General features: G+C 36.3%; 1 pseudogene; it reads right to left on the bottom strand.

The window, feature by feature from the left end:
* Positions 1-6,363: 6,363 nt before the first annotated feature.
* On the bottom strand, positions 6,364-8,694 carry LOC113902116 (annotated as a pseudogene).
* Positions 8,695-21,678: the final 12,984 nt, after the last annotated feature.

Below are 21,678 nucleotides of genomic sequence, written 5' to 3'. Positions count from 1 at the left end.
GGGTATATGCCCAGTAGTGGAATTGCTGGGTCATATGGTAGTGTTATTCCTAGTTTTAAAGAAATCATCATATTGTATTCCATAGTGGTTGTATCAATTAACATTTCCAGTAACTGTAAAACTGTTCCTTTTTCTCCAAATCATTTCCAGTATTTATTGTTTGTAGATTTTTTGATCGCCATTCTGACTGGTGGGAAGTGATGCCTCACTGTAGTTTTGATAAGTATTTCTCTAATAATGAGTGATGTTGAACATTTTTTCATGTTTGTTGGCCACCAAAATCATTTCTTTATGTTTCAAATTGTATATAAAGATAACATCTACTTTGTATTTGCTACAAAAGTGTGAGAATGTTAGTTGCTTAGTCGTGTCCGACTCATTGGATCCCCACAGACTGGAGTCCACCAGGCTTCTCTGTCCATGGAATTCTCCAGGCAAGAATTCTGGAGCGGTTGCCATATCCTTCTCCAGGGGATCTTCCTAACCCAAGGATTGAACCCAGGTCTCCTGCATTGCAGGCAGACTCTGTACCATTTGAGCTACCCCTCTAGTGAGTATATTCTCATTATACCTTACTTTTTTATTATAATGGTATATTTAGTGGAAAATTCCTTTTGCCTTGCAATGACTAGAAATGTAAAATTTTGCAATATAACAGACTTATAAAATAGTTCATCAAATTATGTCATTGTTAAGTGATTGTATGTGATAAAATATAGCTAAATATTAAAGAAATGGGGGAGTATATAACATGAAAATAAACTATAATAGTCAATATGAGAAAGACTTAAAATAATATTTATTACTTAATTTAAAAATCTTCTTCACATACATCCATAAATCTACCTTTCACTCTATTGTTGTTCAGTGGCTAAGTTGTGTCTGACTTTGTGACCCCATGGGCTGTCTGTCTTTATATATAAAGCTGTATAAACAAGAGTTCATACTGACATCTCTAATGTGTTTAATAAATATTTAGACACAGTATATTTACTTATTTGCTAAACCCTAGAATATACATAAAATAATTTCAATTCTTAAATCAAGTTCTGAGTAACAAAAGTACTAATGGAAGTACAATACTTGCATGCTGTTCTTTTTGGCTTCAGCTTCACATAGATGATCAGAATGTTCTATTCCATACTTATCTAAGTTTGTCCTTCCTTTCTGTTAAAATGTGTTATGGTTATGTTATTTACTTAAGATTGAATGATTTGTTTACTTCTATTTAAGTTCAATTTTGAGTTTTCTTTCCCTTTTTGATTTTTTTCAGTATGTGAAACATGAATATGGTTCTAAAAGATCTGTATACATAAATACATATATATTCAGAAAACCATAATCCTCATTTATTTTTTTTTGTTTTTATTTATTTATTTTTAAACTTTACATAATTGTCTTAGTTTTGCCAAATATCAAAATGAATCCACCACAGGTATACATGTGTTCCCCATCCTGAACCCTCCTCTCTCCTCCCTCCCCATACCATCCCTCTGGGTCGTCCCAGTGCACTAGCCCCAAGCATCCAGTATCGTGCATCGAACCTGGACTGGCAACTCGTTTCTTACATGATATTTTACATGTTTCAATGTCATTCTCCCAAATCTTCCGACCCTCTCCCTCTCCCACAGAGTCCATAAGACTGTTCTATACATCAGTGTCTCTTTTGCTGTCTCGTACACCGGGTTATTGTTACCATCTTTCTAAATTCCATATATATGCGTTAGTATACTGTGTTTATGTTTTTCCTTCTGGCTTACTTCACTCTGTATAATAGGCTCCAGTTTCATCCACCTCATTAGAACTGATTCAAATGTATTCTTTTTAATGGCTGAGTAATACTCCATTGTGTATATGTACCACTGCTTTCTTATCCATTCATCTGCTGATGGACATCTAGGTTGCTTCCATGTCCTGGCTATTATAAACAGTGCTGCGATGAACATTGGGGTACACGTGTCTCTTTCCCTTCTGGTTTCCTCAGTGTGTATGCCCAGCAGTGGGATTGCTGGATCATAAGGCAGTTCTATTTCCAGTTTTTTAAGGAATCTCCACACTGTTCTCCATAGTGGCTGTACTAGTTTGCATTCCCACCAACAGTGTAAGAGGGTTCCCTTTTCTCCACACCCTCTCCAGCATTTATTATTTGTAGACTTTTGGATCGCAGCCATTCTGACTGGTGTGAAATGGTACCTCATAGTGGTTTTGATTTGCATTTCTCTGATAATGAGTGATGTTGAGCATCTTTTCATGTGTTTATTAGCCATCTGTATGTCTTCTTTGGAGAAATGTCTATTTAGTTCTTTGGCCCATTTTTTGATTGGGTCGTTTATTTTTCTGGAGTTGAGCTGTAGGAGTTGCTTGTATATTTTTGAGATTAGTTGTTTGTCAGTTGCTTCATTTGCTATTATTTTCTCCCATTCTGAAGGCTGTCTTTTCACCTTGCTAATAGTTTCCTTTGATGTGCAGAAGCTTTTAAGGTTAATTAGGTCCCATTTGTTTATTTTTGATTTTATTTCCAATATTCTGGGAGGTGGGTCATAAAGGATCCTGCTGTGATGTATGTCAGAGAGTGTTTTGCCTATGTTCTCCTCTAGGAGTTTTATAGTTTCTGGTCTTACGTTTAGCTCTCTAGCTCTCCACAGAGCTAGAACAAATAATTTCACAATTTGTATGGAAATACAAAAAACCTCGAATAGCCAAAGCGATCTTGAGAAAGAAGAATGGAACTGGAGGAATCAACCTACCTGACTTCAGGCTCTACTACAAAGCCACAGTTATCAAGACAGTATGGTACTGGCACAAAGACAGAAATATTGATCAATGGAATAAAATAGAAAGCCCAGAGATAAATCCATGCACATATGGACACCTTATCTTTGACAAAGGAAGCAAGAATATACAATGGATTAAAGACAATCTCTTTAACAAGGGGTGCTGGGAAATCTGGTCAACCACTTGTAAAAGAATGAAACTAGACCACTTTCTAACACCATACACAAAAATAAACTCAAAATGGATTAAAGATCTAAACGTAAGACCAGAAACTCATTTATTTTCTATTATTTTATTACCAAGTGATAATTCACATGCTATAAAATTCATTCATTTAAAAGTATACAAGTCAGTGGTTTTGAGTATATCCACCTCAGTTCATTTTCTCATTCATTCCATCCTGCCTCCTATCCATATTGAATATTTAAAAATGTAATACATTATTTAACTTAATTCTATTGAGTATTATACTTTATGTCAATTACTTATTTTTACATACACAAACTTCATTTATAGATGAGGATCCTGAAACTAGAAGAGACTATGTAACTTTTATAATATCTTAACACTGTGTTTATAAATTGGGTTTAGAACCCAGGTCCTCTGAGGCCAGGATCCATGTATTTAATACCTCCAAAACTCCTCTTCTATTCCTATAATCCTGGTTCAGATTTCACAATACAACCCCTGGAATTTAGTGAATGCATCCAAATGGTGTCCTTGTTTCTCTCCTTCCCTCCCTTTAGTGTGATTTTTGCAATGCAACCACAACACAAGGATCTACCGAAAGACCAAGGTCAGATCATGTCTCTTCTCTGCTTGAATCCATGCAAACTTTCCCATTACAAAGAGAGTGAAAGCCAAAGCACTTAACTGGTCTAATATTTCAATATGGTTTTCCCACCCACATTTCTATGGTTTAATCTTCTAACACTCTATCATTGATGCATCAGCTGCACAGGAATTATTCCTAGACATCAGTTTATCTTTTTTAAAGCTATTGATATTATTATTATTATTACTTATTTTTAATGCTCATATCCTTATGAGTTGTACACTCTTCTTACATGTATTGACTTATCAGGGAATCATTTTCAGACAAGACTCCACTTTTGCCTTGTCCCAGCATTTTTAATCACTTCTCTTGCTTATTTTTCTCTGTAGCACTTATTACTGACATAAATTAAAAACCTATCTTCATTTTTCTGCCTCCACCATTAGAGTGTGGCCAGGGAATATGAGGGTTTTGTTCCCAACACTATCCCCAGTACCGCTGACATACACTCTTCCAACAAAGCAAAGATTAGGCTTTCACAGACCAAAGACAATGATGTACTATGAAATGTGGGGTAGATTTAGTTTAATTGTCTACTTCAAAAATATCAAAAGAAAAGAAACAAAATAGAGTATAATAACATCTGGTATTGAACTGATTCGAATTATACTAATGATTTTGATATTGCCATTTTCTACCATACTGAAAAATAAATAATATCTTATTTTCATGTGAGTGTATCTAGATATGTTAAATCACTCAGTTGTGTCTGACACTTGTAATCCCAAGGACTGTAGCCCTCCAGACTCCTCTGTCCATGAAATTCTCCAGGCCAGAATATTGGAGTGGGTTGTCATTTTCTTCTCCAATGAATCTTCCCAACCCAGAGATCAAACCTGGGTCTCTTGCATTTCAAGCACATTCTAAGCAACTGAGCCATCAGGGAAGCCTGTATCTAGGTATAAATTAATACAAATAAGAACGTAAGTGAAAAATAACTCATGTAAATTATTGTGAACAATTAATTGTTTAAGATTTTATTGTAAAGAATTTTAGAACCCTATGAACTTTGCTAAAATTTGCTTATTGAAGAAAAAAAATACAAGAAGTTAATGGAGCATTTTGTTGCTGGGCATATAGTTCTGAATAACAGACATTCATTGCATGAAGAGCTTTAGCTAAACGTGGATTAACGAGGATCTTTTGGAAAATAGAAACTGCTAAATATTCAAAAGTTATTTGTTCACTTCTAGTTGAAAGGTAAAGTTGAAAGAAATGATGTTTAATAGATTCTGACAAGTATTTAGAATAAAAGCATGTCGTGAATTATATTGCAACTGTGGAAATGCGTGGAAGTGCTTATCACTGATGAACTAAAGATAAAATTCTCTTCATTCCTTTTGATTGATAAAAGGAATATTAAACATATTTCATTAAAAATCTACCTTGATTCTTTTCTTTAAAACATCTCATACGTGGAAATTTGACCTTTGCTAAAGCATAGTGACAGAGCTAAGTTTGATATCTTCCTCTACTTTGTTTTTTTAATTTATACTTCCCCAATGGAGCATTTCAAATAACTGAAAAAAAAAAAAAAAGTCAAGTATGTTAATGAATACCTGTGTTTTGTTGTCTGCCTTAGTGTAATTTGTGTTTTGTTAAGACAATAGACTTTCAGATCAAAAAGAGAGAGAGGGATAGTAAAGCAAGGGATTGACAGATTAAAAAGTAAGGGAGAACAATCTTATAACTTTGTAGCATTTTTAATTCTATTCCATCATCATTTGTGATGCCTGATATATAACATTGTAAAATGTCATATGAAAAAATGAAGGATTTTATCATTAAAAACATTTGAAAAACAGTTTTTATTCTAAGAAGGAGGTGGAAACCCTAAGACATGATGTGACATTGCGTACTATTTGGAAATGCTCAATTTTGATAGAAACAACATAAAAAATGACAAGAGTAATAAGAAAAATGAAACAGAGATAATAAGTAATCTATTTGCCCACATATATAGATGCACACTGGAGAAGGCAATGGCACCCCACTCCAGTACTCTTGCCTGGAAAATCCCATGGATGGAGGAGCCTGGTAGGCTGCAGTCCATGCGGTCGCTAAGAGTCGGACACGACTGAGTGACTTCCCTTTCACTTTTCACTTTCATGCATTGAAGAAGGAAATGGCAACCCACTTCAGTATTCTTGCCTAGAGAATCCCAGGAATGGGGGAGCCTGGTGGGCTGCCGTCTATGGAGTTGTACAGAGTCGGACACGACTGAAGCAATTTAGCAGCATAGATGCACTTATAGGATGCTTTATTTTGTTTGTTTTCTTTTTATATTTTTACTTTGAGGATTTTATTGTATGTCTGAAAAATTAGTGGTAAAACACATGGTTTAAAAAATATGTGACTGCACTTAAATTCACATAAAAATAGCCTTTTACAGCCATACTGAAATTTAATCTTTTTATACAAATTAACAAAATGTTTCAGAAGAAAAATTAAACATTGAGTTTACCTTTGAAAGTAGAACAATGGAAATTTTTTTTTTTCAAAATTTTTACAAATGGTCACCTGTGGGTCTAAAGAACAAAGATGTTAAAATATAGCTGTGCTCAACTGAGCTACTTATCCACACTGCAGTATAGTACTTGATATCAACCCTAAGTCAAGTTTTAAAACCATTTCAAGAGACAAGACCCTAAATCTTTTTAGGCACCTCAGTAAGCCCAGTCAAGGCTTAATTAAAAGATTAACTATATATAAGTTTTGCTACCTCATCATACCTTCAGTTCAGAATACTATTATTATTGGTAATATGGTTCATATCTTGACTGATAGGGATGATGTAGTTCAGAAAGTGGGGTTTGAGAAGGAGGACCCTGCATTTGTAGAGGATGAGGTGGCCCTCTTGGTACAGGCTACATACCAGGGCTCATTCCCCTTGGTTGTATAAACAGAAGGCTCAGGGTTCCTGGATCTTCAGTGAACTGGAGTGAAGAGTGAGGGTTATAACAGTGAGGAGGAGGTACAGTAATAGGAGGACCTCCATGTTGAGGTGGGGGAGGACCTGGAGGATGATTTATATAAGATGGCATCTGGGCAATGATATGCCAGGGGAGGGGTAATTGGTAGTGGAGCAGAGGTCATTGGTGGAGGTGGAACTCAGCTATACATCAAGTGAGGTGTACCTATGGCTTAGGGAGGCTGTGGCACTGAATGGTTTGTTGGTGGTTGAGGAGGTCAGGGTAGTACGAAGGCATAATATGATAAGAGTGTGAGACCATTGGTTGACCCTGATATTCAGGATGATGGTGAGCAGATGCTAGGGCAGGAGATGGTTGTTCTTTAGCAACTGAATTTGAGTCATCCTGAATCAGGAGAATTATTAAGTTGCTGTTGAATTTTGTTGAATATTAAATCCTTGTTCAGTTAGGAAAGATTTCCTGACTGAGCAAGGTAGAAGTGGGACAGATCTGCTGGAGGAGCATGAATATCTTTGTGTGGCTGATTATAGTGCTCGTGCGGCACATGTTGCAAAGGAGGTCCTGGCATCATGATGTGTTGCTTTGATAGAATATGGCTCATGTGGTACTTGTCTGCTGTCATTATAAAATGATCAGGGATTTCAACTGGTGGTGGGGCAATAGGAGGAGGATGGACATTTTCATCCTCCAAGATTCAGGATTTCCAGGAGAAATATCAATAACCTCAGATACACAGATGACACCACCCTTATGGCAGAAAGTGAAGAGGAACTCAAAAGCCTCTTGATGAAAGTGAAAGAGGAGAGTGAAAAATTTCACTTAAAATTCAACATTCAGAAAACCAAGCTCATGGCATCTGGTCCCATCACTTCATGGGAAATAAATGGGGAAACAGTGGAAACAGTGACAGACTTTATTTTGGGGGGCTCCAAAATCACTGCAGGTGGTGACTGCAGCCGTGAAATTAAAAGACACTTTCTCCTTAGAAGAAAAGTTATGACCAACCTAGACAGTTTATTAAAAAGCAGAAACATTACTTTGCCAGCAAATGTCCGTCTAGTCAAAGCTATGGTTTTTCCAGTAGTCATGTATGGATATGAGAATTGGACCACAGAGAAAGCTGAGCACTGAAGAATTGATGAATTTAACTGTGGTCTTGTAGAAGACTCTTGAGAGTCCCTTGGACTGCAAGGAGATCCAACCAGTCCATCCTAAAGGAAATTAGTCCTGAATATTCACTGGAAGGACTGATGCTGAAGCTGAAACTTCAATACTTTGGCCACCTGATGAAAAGAACTGACTCCTTGGAGAAGACCCTGATGCCGGGACAGATCGAAGGCAGGAGAAAAAGGGGACGACAGAGGATGAGATGTTTGGATGGCATCACTGACTCAATGGACATGAGTTTGATTACACTTAGTACAGTTCTATTTTGGCCACCAGCTCAGCTCAAAAAATTGGCAAGTTACAGATGTTGGTAAAGCATATTTTACTTATTTTTGTGCATCATTGTAGTAAAAGATGTGTGTGTCACTGGCCCAGTCATGCTTCTGTTGGAATCCATTTGTTCAAGTTTTTATTCTCACTCTTATACCCAAGCCATATTTGGAGAAGCTGTTGAGGAAGAGACAGTAAAAGAGAGGCCAAAAGAAAGAGGGGAAGAGAGAGACTGAGAAGGAGTATGACCATTGCATATCTCAGGATTCAGATAGTAAGATTCTTCCACCAATAAGTACCTTTCCCTAAGTGTGTTTATCCTCTTAGTATCTTTCTTCTTGCTTCTCTTTGTGAACTTCAATTTAGTTTGAGAAGTAATATGTTCTAATCACCTTAAATCAGTCTGTGAGCATTTCTGTTTCATTGCATCTGGGATTTTTCACTAGTGCACTTGGAGACAAAAACTTCATCAATGCACCACTGTCTTCAGCATGGAGAAAGGTCATCTGCATCAGTCCCATGTTTTGCAACCTAGATTCCATTTCTACCCATACCACTCCCTGTTGGCCAAGGGAAAGTTTCCACTTAGAGCCCATGCCTCTACTTTTGGAGGTCATACACGGGATACTTGAGAGTGAAGTTCTAAATTCAAATGGTTCTAAGACCAATACCAGAGTTTGCATGGATATTTACCCCAGGTCTGTTCACAGACATAGTGGCCAACTCAATTTGTTTTCAGGGTATATGAACAAAACTTGGTCTTATGGGCAACTCGTCCACCTGCATATGTTCTGAGCTTCTCACAGTGCAGAAGGGACCCATGGATGGAAACAGAATGTGGGCTGCAGGCAGGTTGGCTCTCTACATAATATCATACTTTATTCTGGAAGTATAAGAAACCCAATATTTTAAAATTCAATCCTGGATTTCCAGGACTTTATGAAGATATATTTGTCAAGGCAGAAGGATAGAATATACTTTATTTCACAATCTGTTAACTGGATTTTAACTTTTAAGTATCTGGACATATGGTATGTGGGCCGCCATTTATACCCAACTTTCTTGCTAGTGCTAGGGCCTGCCTTTAGGCTTTTATTTATCTATATAAAGAAATAAAGTATGTGAAAGCATGTGGTTTCACATGCATGTGAGAGCAGAGTGGTTTTTTGAAGCAATAGCAGAATATTAAAATATTACATAATTTTCAAATAATTTCCTTCATTTAAAATCATTTAGCAAATAGGTTAAGTTTGGGAAGCATCTTAAACAGAAAACAAAAACTGGCTTTTAAGGAAAACCAGGTTTAAATAGACAAATGATGCAACAAAAACATTGGGCAAAACAGGGTTTGGTGGCACAAAGTAAGGTTCTCCTGAAGAAAGGCTCTTCTGGAACCGGATACATTTAAGACAATGTATGGATAAACTTTGATATATATATATATATATATATACACATACAATATTTCAGTCAGTTGTTCAGAAATCAAATCATACTGTTGAGCAAAACAAATTCAGGGCAAAAGTTTTCCTTATCTACCTAGCCTGGTTCTGGTTATAGACTTCATTGTGCTTGTTTGTGCTTGTGCTCACTTAGTCATGTCTCTTTGCTATTGTGACCCTTTGCAACTGTGACCCCCTGAACTGTAGCCTGCAAGGTTTTTCTTTCCATGGAATTTTCCAGGCAAGAATACCAGAGTGGTTTGCCATTTCCTACTCCAGGGGATCTTCCCAAACCCAGGGATTGAACCCATGTCTTGTGTCTCTTGTACTGGTAGGTAGATTCTTACCATGGTACCACCTGGGAACCTCTAGATAGATTTCAATAGCTACCTTTTTTTTTTTTTTTACTTTCTACTGTTAATGTTATTTAATGTGTAAAAAACTAATGATCATATGTGCTTGTGAATTTTTGAATATGCCATGTAGAAAAGTGTTTACAAACTTTGAATTTCCTGACACTTTCTGCAGATGTTGAAGAACATAGTCATATTTGTCAGAAGTTTAAACTGTTGATCAGCCTTTATTAAAAAACTTAAAAATTCATTTTCTGTCTATAATATAATTTGTCATTTTATCATCTGTTTTAGATACAAGAAAACTGAGAACCAATAAAAAAGAAAAACAAAACACAAAGAAACAAAGATAGTTTGAGGCACAGAACTTTGAAAAATATGAGCTTCTGAAAGTTTACAGGGAATATTTTGCAAAACTAATGAGAAAGTAACTTCTATGAAAGAATGGTAACCTAAGTAACAGTGGGTTCATGAATATTTTAAAAAGGTGTATTCTGTGTTCATTCCTCTTGAACAGATATATCTAAAGAATCAGTTGTATTATAATAAATGATGAAAAATTTAAGTATAAAAATATGTGAACCTATATGGTTTACATTTAATTAGTTTTATTTTCAGAAAAACAACAAAGAATAAGAAAGGAATCAGAATAGAAAAAAAAAAGATAAATAAAATGTTACATTACAAGTTAAAGTCAATCTAAGAAAATTACATATTTTTAAATGGAGAAACACTAACAAACTGCCAAATAATTCTAATGAATTTTGGTATACATAATGATGTATCCAGGAAAAAATTCAACATTAAAAAAAAAATCAAATATACACACGCATACATATACAGGTCTTCACAGGTTGCTCAGTGGTAAAGATGCCTTCAAAGCCATTCAAAAAACTAAGATAATGGCACCTGATCCCATCACTTCATGGCAAATAGATGGGGAGACTGTGGAAACAGTGGCAGACTTTACTTTTGGGGCTCCAAAATCACTGCAGATAGTGACTGAAGCCATGAAATTAAAAGACAGTTGCTCCTTGGAGGTGGAGAAGGCAATGGCAACCCACTGCAGTACTCTTGCCTGGAAAATCCCAAGGATGGAGGAGCCTGCTGCCTGCAGTCCATTGGGTTGCTAAGAGTCAGACATAACTGTGAGACTTCACTTTCATGCATTGGAGAAGGAAATGCAACCCACTCCAGTGTTCTTGCCTAGAGAATCCCAGGGACGGGGGAGCCTGGTGGGCTGCCGTTTATGGGGCCACAGAGCTGGATACGACTGTAGCGACTTAGCAGCAGCAGCAGCTCCTCGAAAGAAAAGTTTTGACCAACCTAGACAGCATGTTAAAAAGCAGAGACATTATTTTATGGTCTGTCTAGTCAAAGCTATTGCTTTTCCAGTAGTCATGGATGGATAGACTCATGTAACATGAGTTTTTCCAGTAGTCATGGATGGATGTGACATGGATGTATTCATGTGGCAAGAATACACAGAAGAACTGTACAAATAATATCTTCACGACCCAAATAATCACGATGGTGTGATCACTCATCTAGAGCCAGACATCCTGTAATATGAAGTCAAGTGGGCCTTAGAAAGCATCACTACGAACAAAGCTAGTGGAGGTGATGGAATCCCAGTTGAGCTATTTCAAATCTTAAAAGATGATGCTGTGAAAGTACTGAACTCAATATGCCAGCAAATTTGGAAAACTCAGCAGTGGCCACAGGACTGGAAAAGGTCAGTTTTTATTGCAATCCCAAAGAAAGGCAATGCCAAAGAATGCTCAAACTACTGCACAATTGCACTCATCTCACACACTAGTAAAGTAATGTTCAAAATTCTCCAAGCCAGACTTCAGCAATGTGTGAACCATGAACTTCCAAATCTTCAAGCTGGTTTTAGAAAAGGCAGAGGAACCAGAGATCAAATTGCCAACATCTGCCGGATCATCAAAAAAGCAAGAGAGTTCCAGAAAAAAATATCTACTTCTGCTTTATTGACTATGCCAAAGCCTTTGACTGTGTGGATCACAATAAACTGTGGAAAATTCTGAAAGAGATGGGACTAGCAGACCACCTCATCTGCCTTTTGAGAAACCTGTATGTAGTTCAGGAAGCAACAATTAGAACTGGACATGGAACAGACTGGCTCCAAATAGGAAAAGGAGTACATCAAGGCTGTATATTGTCACTCTGTTTATTTAACTTATATGCAGAGGACATCATGAGAAATGCTGGGCTGGAAGAAACAAAAGCTGGAATCAAGATTGCCAGGAGAAATATCAATAACCTCAGATATGCAGATGACACCACCCTTATGGCAGAAAGAGAAGAGGATCTAAAAAGCCTCTTGATGAAAGTGAAGAGGAGAGTGAAAAAGTTGGCTTAAAGCTCAACATTCAGAAAACAAAGATCATGGCATTCGGTCCCATCACTTCATGGCAAATAGATAGGGAAACAGTGGAAACAGTGTCAGACTTTATTTTTCTGGGCTCCAAAGTCACTGCAGATGGTGATTGCAGCCATGAAATTAAAAGACACTTACTCCTTGGAAGGAAAGTTATGACCAAACTAGACAGCATATTGAAAAGCAGAGACATTACTTTGCCAACAAAGGTCCATCTAGTCAAGGGTATGGTTTTTCCTGTGGTCATGTATGGATGTGACAGTTGGACTGTGAAGAAAGCTGAGCACCGAAGAATTGATGCTTTTGAACTGTGGTGTTGGAGAAGACTCTTGAGAGTCCCTTGGACTGCAAGGAGATCCAACCAGTCCATTCTGAAGGAGATCAGCCCTGGGATTTCTTTGGAAAGAATGATGCTAAAGCTGAAACTCCAGTACTTTGGCCACTTCATGCGAAGAGTTGACTCATTGGAAAAGACCCTGATGCTGGGAGGGATTGGGGGCAGGAGGAGAAAGGGACGGCAGAGGATAAGATGGCTGGATGGCATCACCAACTCGATGGACGTGAGTTTGAGTGAACTCTGGGAGTTGGTGATGGACAGGGAGGCCTGGCGTTTTGCAGTTTATGGGGTCACGAAGAGTCGGACTTGACTGAGCAACTGAACTGACTGATGGATGGATGTGAGAGTTGAAGTATAAAGATAGCTGAGCCCTGAAGAATTGATGGTTTTGAACTGTGGTATTGGAGAAGACTCTTGAGAGGCCCTTGGACAACAAAGTGAACCAACCAGTCCATCCTAAAGAAATCAGTCGTGAATATTCATTGGAAGGACTGATGCTGAAGCTGAAACTCCAATATTTTGGCCACCTGATGCAAATAACACTCATTTGAAAAGACCCTGATGCTGAGTAAGATTGAAGGCAGGAGCAGAAGGGACAACAGAACATGAGATGGTTGGATGACATCACCAACTCAATATACATGAATTTGAGTAAACTCTGGGAGTTGGTGAAGGACAAGGAAGCCTAGCATGCTTCAGTGCATGGGGCTGCAAAGTCAGACATGAATGAGCGGCTGAAATGAACTGAACTGAAGCCTTTGAATGAAAAACCATGAGGGACTTTGAAAATTAGTGTGTAAATTACCAAACCTACAAAAATAAAATAAAAATATTTCATCCAATTCATACAAGCCAAATGTTGCTTCCTTGAACACAAGCTCCTGTTCTTCCCCAATAAGTTTTTTATAATATCATGGAGTTTGTGCCTAACATTCCAGCTTATTCCCTGGAAAAGAACAATAAGTCAAATAATGTAGCCCATTCTGGAAGCAATAAGACACCAAAATTTTCAGATCATTTAAAATTGCACCTCTAAAATGATCATTATCTGATATAGATTACAGTTCATTTTTATGAGCATATAGGATTTATACTCAAGATGTTCAATGAAAGTAGATTTAATTCAGCTTAAACATTAGCAGTCAGAAATAACACAATTATGACCTAGCAGGGTATATTCATCATTATGAAAATAAAATATTCTACAAGTGAAGGTAGTTATCTGTGTAACCCAGCTATGAAGAATGAAGACTCACTAATTTCTATTACATATGATAAACAAATATGCAAAGGTTAAACATAGCATAGTGTAGAACACATAGTAAGTATTCAATAATTACATTGTTTAAAAAATAAGTCATTATAGATCATTTGTATATTTTTATGCAGGTGTCACTGTGGTAATGGTGACATTAATTAAAATGAAATGTGGCCTCCTTAAATTCTGTCGTTACTGATACATGATAATTTGTGTGAAGACATATAAGAATAGAGTAGTGAAAAACATACTACCTTTTAATAAAACTGCATAATGTGAAATTTGTCTTTAATATGATGAGTTTTCATCACTGAAGGAGGTAATGAGTGGTCGGTCAAGATATATTTCAAAGTTTTTTTATGTACCTGGGGAAGATCTGTGCACACAACAATCAGTTATTTGGGAAATTACTACAAAAAGATTGCTTTGATATAGATTAATGCCCAATCACATTATGTTAACAGGGTTTTATGTAATCTGACATTATTAACAGCTCTCCAGTTGGAAAGTAAATCATGACAAGGTTAAACATTTCACTTCTCATTTCTGGATATAAAGGTATATAATGTGTATGTTAATGATATTTATTTGTGGAGAAATATAAAGAGAAATAAACAATGGGAAGTGATGGTGATAATTAAGAAAATTGCATGCAGCTGAGTCAATAGAAAACCACAGAAAATAGTACTGGTATGTGACTATCACAGCACAAAGAACTGCTGAAATGTAAGCACCCAGAGGCTAGAGTGTAGTAGAAGATGCTGCAAGAAGGGGTAAATATGTGCTTTATATAAACCGTGGAAATCTTGGCAAGCAGGAAATGGTGTCCAGTGTCTAGAGATGTGGAACTAGTGTCGAGAGATGCTGTTTCATCCCTGCTTATGCAGAAAACAGTAAGGTCACGTTCCTTTAAATCAAGGCAAATCAGGTAGATACTTCTACATACAGACTGTGGGGCTCTTTCTGGGCCCTTGAGAATCATAGAGTAAACAGTGATTAGAGGATAATATACAGTAAGTCACTTAATCCTTCTGTATATTTTGATAACGATTAAAGTGTCAATGGCTGTACATTTTTCACTTCATTATAGTACTGAGGAAATTTGAAGCAAGAAAAGAGAAGAAAAAGAAAAACTTAAGTGATGAGAAAAAGCTAGAGAGAAAATGAATAGCAACTTCACCCTATTAAACCTACTCTACCTTCACCCTGCTTTTGAGTAAATGCCATGTTCATCATCTATGAAATTGGAGTGTCAGTGTCCAGGGATGTAGGATCAAATGGTAAGGTGGGAATTTTCATTTAGGGCACTACAGAGAAAGCTATAGGTCAAGGACTTCAGGTTCTACTCTGCCTCTTCTGGGGCTAAAAGGATTACTCAGAATAACCCTAATTGACCACATTGCTTCGGATAATTTCCACTTCAAGGTTGTACTATAAAACAATATTTATGCTCACTTTAACCTCATTTGGAAGACAAATTATAGGCTCAGCCTTGTTTGGGGGCTTATTGTGGCTCATGTGGACACCATGACTAGTAAAATGGCAAAAGGATGAATTGACAGAAGTTGAACACTGGGCTTGCTCCCACTGTGGGGGTGTGTGTGTGTGTGTGTGTTGTGTCTAAGGAAAGCAAATGGGTTGGCATAGTAGTTTAGCTTAGAGGCAGGCTGAAAGAAAGAATTCTCATCAACATGACAATGTACCTGGGAAGTAGGAAGGATTTTTAAATTGTGACAATTAAGAAACAAAGTGTTCCATGGTTCTTCACAGAATAAGGGTAACTCTTTATTTCCACAATAGCACTTACATATACCACATAAGTACACTTGACACTTTACCTGCATTACACATTTAACCCTCATGTGAACCCTGGGAGACAGGAAATCTTAGTAGGGTTATTTTCTGGAGGAGGAAACTGGAGCAGAGAATTCAGATTGTCCTATGTTACATGGTAGTAACTGAAAAGAAATATGTTAATGTAGCATCTTTGGGGTTTCAGCAGGTACTTTCAAAAATAATCTCTCCCAATGTATTGCTTAATATTTCTTCAGCAATGATGGAAATAGTCTACCATACTGTCCAATATGATAGTCACTGGCCATATTCAGTGATTGAGCACTTGAAATGTGGATACACTGATTGATAAATTTAAATGTAATTCTACTTCATTTAAGTATCAAATATGCTAGTGGTTACAGTATTGGGGTCTCATCAGAAAAATAATTTATTAATAAAAAATACATTTTGTGGATCTTAGGTTTTTATTTTCTGATGACATATTCCACATTATTAACTCAAAAACATTAGTTATCTGTATTTCAAACAGTTAAAACTTTTCTGGGGACAGAGTATAATTTGTAGATTATGATGATACATCAAAAACACCTTTCTCTAAATTTATCTAATGAAAATATCTTTTTAACCACATACTTATTAGAAATTTATATACAGTGTCTGGAAACATATAGTTTACTAATATTAGTTTCAAAAATCTATAAAATTTTAAACCCTGATTTTTTAAATTATAAAATTTTTGCCAGTTAAATATAACGATTTACACAGTATGGCAGCATTTTGTTTGTTCTATCTTAATAAAGTCACAAACTACAAAAATATCATTTTTCCTCCAGGTCTTCTTAAATTATCCTTAATAATTAAAAATTGAAACATCTTTATTCATTTGGAATATACTAAATGATCATTTGATTAGTGTTTTTACAATATCAAAATGTGGAACGTTGGTGTTGGCTTTCTCTAACTATCTTGGAATAAAATTTTCTTTTTTAATTAATTTTTTATTGAAGGATAATTGCTTTACAGAATTTTGTTGTTTTCTGTCAAATCTCAAGATGAATCAGCCATAGGTATACATATATCCCCTCCCTTTTTAACCTCCCTCCCATCTCCCACCCCATCAACCCCTCTCAATTGATACAGGGCCCCTGTTTGAGTTTCCTGAGCCATACAGAAAATTCTCATTGCTATCTATTTTACATATGTTAATGTAAGTTTCCATGTTACCTTTTCTATACATCTCACCATCTCCTCCCCTCTCCCCATGTTCATAAGTCTATTCTTTATGTCTGTTTCTCCATTGCTGCCCTGTAAATAAATTCTTCAGTACCATTTTTCTAGATTCCATATATATGTATTAGAATACAATATTTATCTTTCTCTTTCTGACTCATTCCACACTGTATTGTAGGTTCTAGGTTCATCCACCTCATCAGAACTGACTCAAATGCATTCCTTTTTATGGCTATGCAATATTCCACTGTGTATATGTATCACAACTTCTTTATCCATTCATTTGTCAATGGACATCTAGGTTGCTTCCATGTTTTAGTCATTGTAAATAGTGCGGCAATGAACAATGGGATACATGTATCATTTTCAACCCTGGTTTCCTCAGGGAATATGCCTAGGAGTGGGATTGCTGGATCATATGGTGGTTTTATTCCTGTGTTTTTAAGGAATATCCATACTGTCTTCCATAGTGGCTAAATCAATTTACATTCCCACAAGTGTGCAACACCCTCTTCAGCATTTATTGTTTGTAGACATTTTGATGATGGCCATTCTGACCATTGTGAGGTAATATCTCATTGTGGTTTTGATTTGCTTTTCTCCAATAATGAGCAACGTTGAGCATCTTTTCTTGTGTTTGTTAGCCATCTGCATGTTTTCTTTGGAGAGATCTCTGTTTAGGTGTTTTTCCTGATTTTTGATTGGGTTGTTTGTTTTTCTGGCATTGAGTTGTGTGAGCTGCTTGTATATTTTGGAAATTAATCCTTTGTCAGTTGTTTCATTTGCTATTATTTTCTCTCATTCTGAGGGTTGTCTTTTCACCCTACTTATAGTTTTCTTTGCTGTACAAAAGCTTTTAAGTTTAAACAGGTCTCACGTGTTTACTTTTGTTTTTATTTCTGTTACTCTAGGAGGTGGGTCATAGAGGATCTTGCTTTGATTTATGTCATTGAGTGTTCTGCTTATGTTTTCCTCTAAGAGTTTTATAGTTTCTGGTCTTACATTTAGGTCTTTAATCTATTTTGAGTTTATCTTTGTGTATGGTATTAGGAAGTGTTCTAATTTCATTCTTTTACATGTAGCTGTCCAGTTTTCCCAGCACCATTTATTGAAGAGGCTCTCTTTGCCCCATTGTATATTCTTGCCTTCTTTGTCAAAAATAAGGTACCCATAGGTGCATGGGTTTATTTCTGGGCTTTCTATCTTGTTCCATTGGTCTATATTTCTGTTTTTGTGCCAGTACCATACTGTCTTGATGACTGTAGCTTTGTAGTATAATGTGAAGTCAGGAAGGTTGATTCCTCCAGCTCCATTCTTTTTTTTTTCAAGGCTGTTTTGGCTATTTGCAATCTTTTGTGTTTCCATGTGAATTGTGAAATTTTTTGTTCTAGTTGTATGAAAAGTGACATTGGTAATATGATAGGGATTGCACTGAATCTGTAGATTGCATTTGGTAGTATAGTCATTTTCACAATACTGATTCTTCCTACTCAGGAACATGGAATATCTCTCAGTCTGTTTATGTTGTCTTTGATTTCTTTCATTGGTGTCTTATAATTTTCTGTGTAGAGTTCTTTCATCTCCTTAGGTAAGTTTATTCCTAGACATCTAATTCTTTTTGTTGCAATGGTGTATAGGATTGATTTGTTAATTTCTCTTTCTGATTTTTCATTGTTAGTATATAGAAATGCAAGTCATTTCTCTGTATTGATTTTGTATCCTGCAAGTTTGCTAAATTCACTGATTAGCTCTAGTAATTTTCTGATATTATCTTTGGGGTTTTCTATGTACAGTATCATATCATCTGCAAACGGTGAGAGCTTTACTTCTTCTTTCCTGATCTGGATTCCCTTTGTTACTTTTTCTTCTCTGATTGCTGTATCTAGGACTTCCAGAACTATGTTGAATAATAGTGGTGAAATTTGACATCCTTGTCTTATTCCTGATCTTAGGGAGGATGCTTTTAGCTTCTCACCATTGAGAATAATGTTTGCGGTAGGCTTATCACATATGGCCTTTACTATGGTGAGGTAGGTTCCTTCTATGTCCATTTTTTGAAGAGTTTTAATCATAAATGGGTCCTGAATTTTTTCAAAGGCTTTTTCTGCATCTATTGAGATTATCATATAGTTTTTATCTTTCAAGTTGTTAATATGGTGTATCACATTGATTGATTTGCATATAGTGAAGAATCCTTGCATTCCTGGAATAAACCCAACTTGATCTTGGTGTGTGAGGTTTTTGATGTGTTGCTCAATTCTGTTGACTAAAATTTTGTTGAGGATTTGTGCATCTAGGCTCATCAATAATACTGGCCTGTAGTTTTCCTTTTTTGTGTTGTCTTTGTCTGGTTTTGGTATCAGGGTGACTGTGGCCTCATAGAATGAGTTTGGAAGTGTTCCTTCCCCTGCAGTTTTTTGAAAGAGTTTTAGAAGGACAGGCACGTTTGATAGAATTCTCCTATGAAGCCATCTGGTCCTGGGCTTTCATTTTTGGGGGAGATTTTTGACCACAACTTCAATTTCAGTGCTTGTAATTGAGTTGTTCCTAATTTCTATTTCTTCTATTGAACTTTTCTAAGAATCTGTCCATATCTTCCAGGTTATCCATTTTATTGCCATATAGTTGTTCATAACAGTCTCATAATCATTTGTATTTCTGCATTATCTGTTGTAACCTCTCCTTTTTCATTTCTAATTTTGTTGATTTAATTCTTCTTTCTTATTTTCTTGATGAGCCTGGCTAAAGGCTTGTCAGTTTTGTTTATCTTCTCAAAGAGCCAGCTTTTAGTTTTATTAATCTTTACTATTGTTTCTTTCACTTCTGCTCAGATCTTTATGATTTGTTTCCTTCTATTAGCGTTGTTTTTTTTGTTTTTTTTTTCTCTTTTCCCAATTGTTTTAGGTGTAAAGTTAGGTTTTCTATTCGATGTTTTTCTTGTTTCTTGAGGTAGGATTGTACTGCTATAAACTTCCCTTTTAGAATTTCTTTTGCTGCATCCCATAGGTTTTGAGTTGTCGTGTTTTCATGGTCATTTGTTTCTAGAAATGTTTTGATTTCTGACTTCTTCAGGGACCTGTTGTTTTTTTAGAAACGTGTTGTTTAATCTCCATGTGTTTATGTTTCTTACAGTTTCTTTCTTGTAATTGATATCTAGTCTCATAGCATTGTGGTTGGAGAAGATGCTTGATACAATTTCAATTTTCTTAAATTCACTGAAGTTTGATATGTGACCCAAGATGTGGTCTATCCTGGAGAATGTTCCATGCGCACTTGAGAAGAAGGTGTATTCCTCTGCATTTGGATGACATGTCCTGAAAACATCAATGAGATCCATCTCATCTAATGTATCATTTAACACTTCTGTTTCCTTATTAATTTTGTTTTGATGATCTTTCCAATGGTTTGAGTGGAGTGTTAAAGTCTCCTACTATTATTGTGTTACTGTCAATTTCACCTTTTATGTCTGTTAGTGTTTGTCTTATGTATTGAGGTGCTCCTATGTTGGGTGCGTAGACATTTACAATTGTTATGTCTTCCTCTTGGACTGACCCCTTGATCGTTATGTTGTGTCCTTCCTTATCTCTCACAATTTTCTTTATTTTAAGGTCTATTTTTCCTGCTATAAGGATTGCTACTCCAGCTTTCTTTTGCTTCCCATTTGCATGGAATATGTTTTTCCATCCTCTCACTTTCAGTCTATATGTGTCTTGAGGTCTGAAGTGCGTTTCTTGTAGAGAGCATATATATGGGTCTTATTTTTTTATCCATTCAGCCAGTCTGTGTCTTTTGGTTGGAGTATTTAATCCATTTACATTTAAAGTAATTGTTAATATGTATGTTCCTATTGCCATTTTCTTATTTGGGGTTGATTTTGTAGACCTTTTTTCTTCTCTTATATTTTTTGACTATATAAGTCCCTTTAACATTTGTTGTAAAGCTGGTTTGGTGACACTGAATTCTCTTAATTTTTGCTTGTCTGAAAACCTTTTTAGTTCTCCATCAATTTTGAATGAGATCCTTGCTGTGTACTGTAATCTTGGTTGTACATTTTTCCTTTTCAGTGCTTTAAATATATCCTGCCATTCCCTTCTGGCCTGCAGAGATTCTGCTGAAAGATCAGCTGTTAAGCATATGGGGTTTCCCTTGTATGTTACTTGTTGCTTCTTCCTCGCTGCTTTTCATGCTCTTTCTTTGTGTTTAGTCTTCATTAGTTTGATTAGTATGTGTCTTGGCATGTTTCTCCTTGGGTTTATCCTGTATGGGATTCTTTGTGCCTCTTGGACTTGATTGACTATTTCCTTTTCCATGCTGGGGAAATTTTCAACTATATTCTCTTCAAATATTTTCTTGTACTCTTTCTTTTCCTCTTCTTCTTCTGCTGCTGCTAAGTTGCCTCAGTCGTGTCCGACTCTACGTGACCCCACAGACGGCAGCCCACCAAGCTCCCCCATCCCTGGGATTCTCCAGGCAAGAACACTGGAGTGGGTTGCCATTTCCTTCTCCAATGCATGAAAGTGAAAAGTGAAAGTGAAGCCGCTCAGTCCTGTCGGACTCTTAGCGAGGGACCCTTGTAATTCAAATGTTGGTGCCTTTGATATTATCCGAGAGGTCTCTGAGACTATCCTCAGTTCTTTTCATTCTTTTTACTTGATTCTGCTCTTCAGAAGTTATTTCCACCATTTTATCTTCCAGCTCACTGATTCATTCTGCTTCAGATATTCTGCTATTGATTTTTTCTAGAGTATTTTTAATTTCAGCAATTGTGTTGTTTGTCTCTGCATGTTTATTCTTTAATTCTTCTAGGTCTTTGTTAATTGATTCTTGCATTTTATCCATTTTGTTTTCAAGGTTTATGATCATCTTTACTATCATTA

The sequence above is a fragment of the Bos indicus x Bos taurus genome, chromosome 12, assembly GCF_003369695.1.
Source record: "Bos indicus x Bos taurus breed Angus x Brahman F1 hybrid chromosome 12, Bos_hybrid_MaternalHap_v2.0, whole genome shotgun sequence".
NCBI classification, from domain to species: domain Eukaryota; kingdom Metazoa; phylum Chordata; class Mammalia; order Artiodactyla; family Bovidae; genus Bos; species Bos indicus x Bos taurus.
This window is presented reverse-complemented; position numbering and strand designations above follow the sequence as displayed.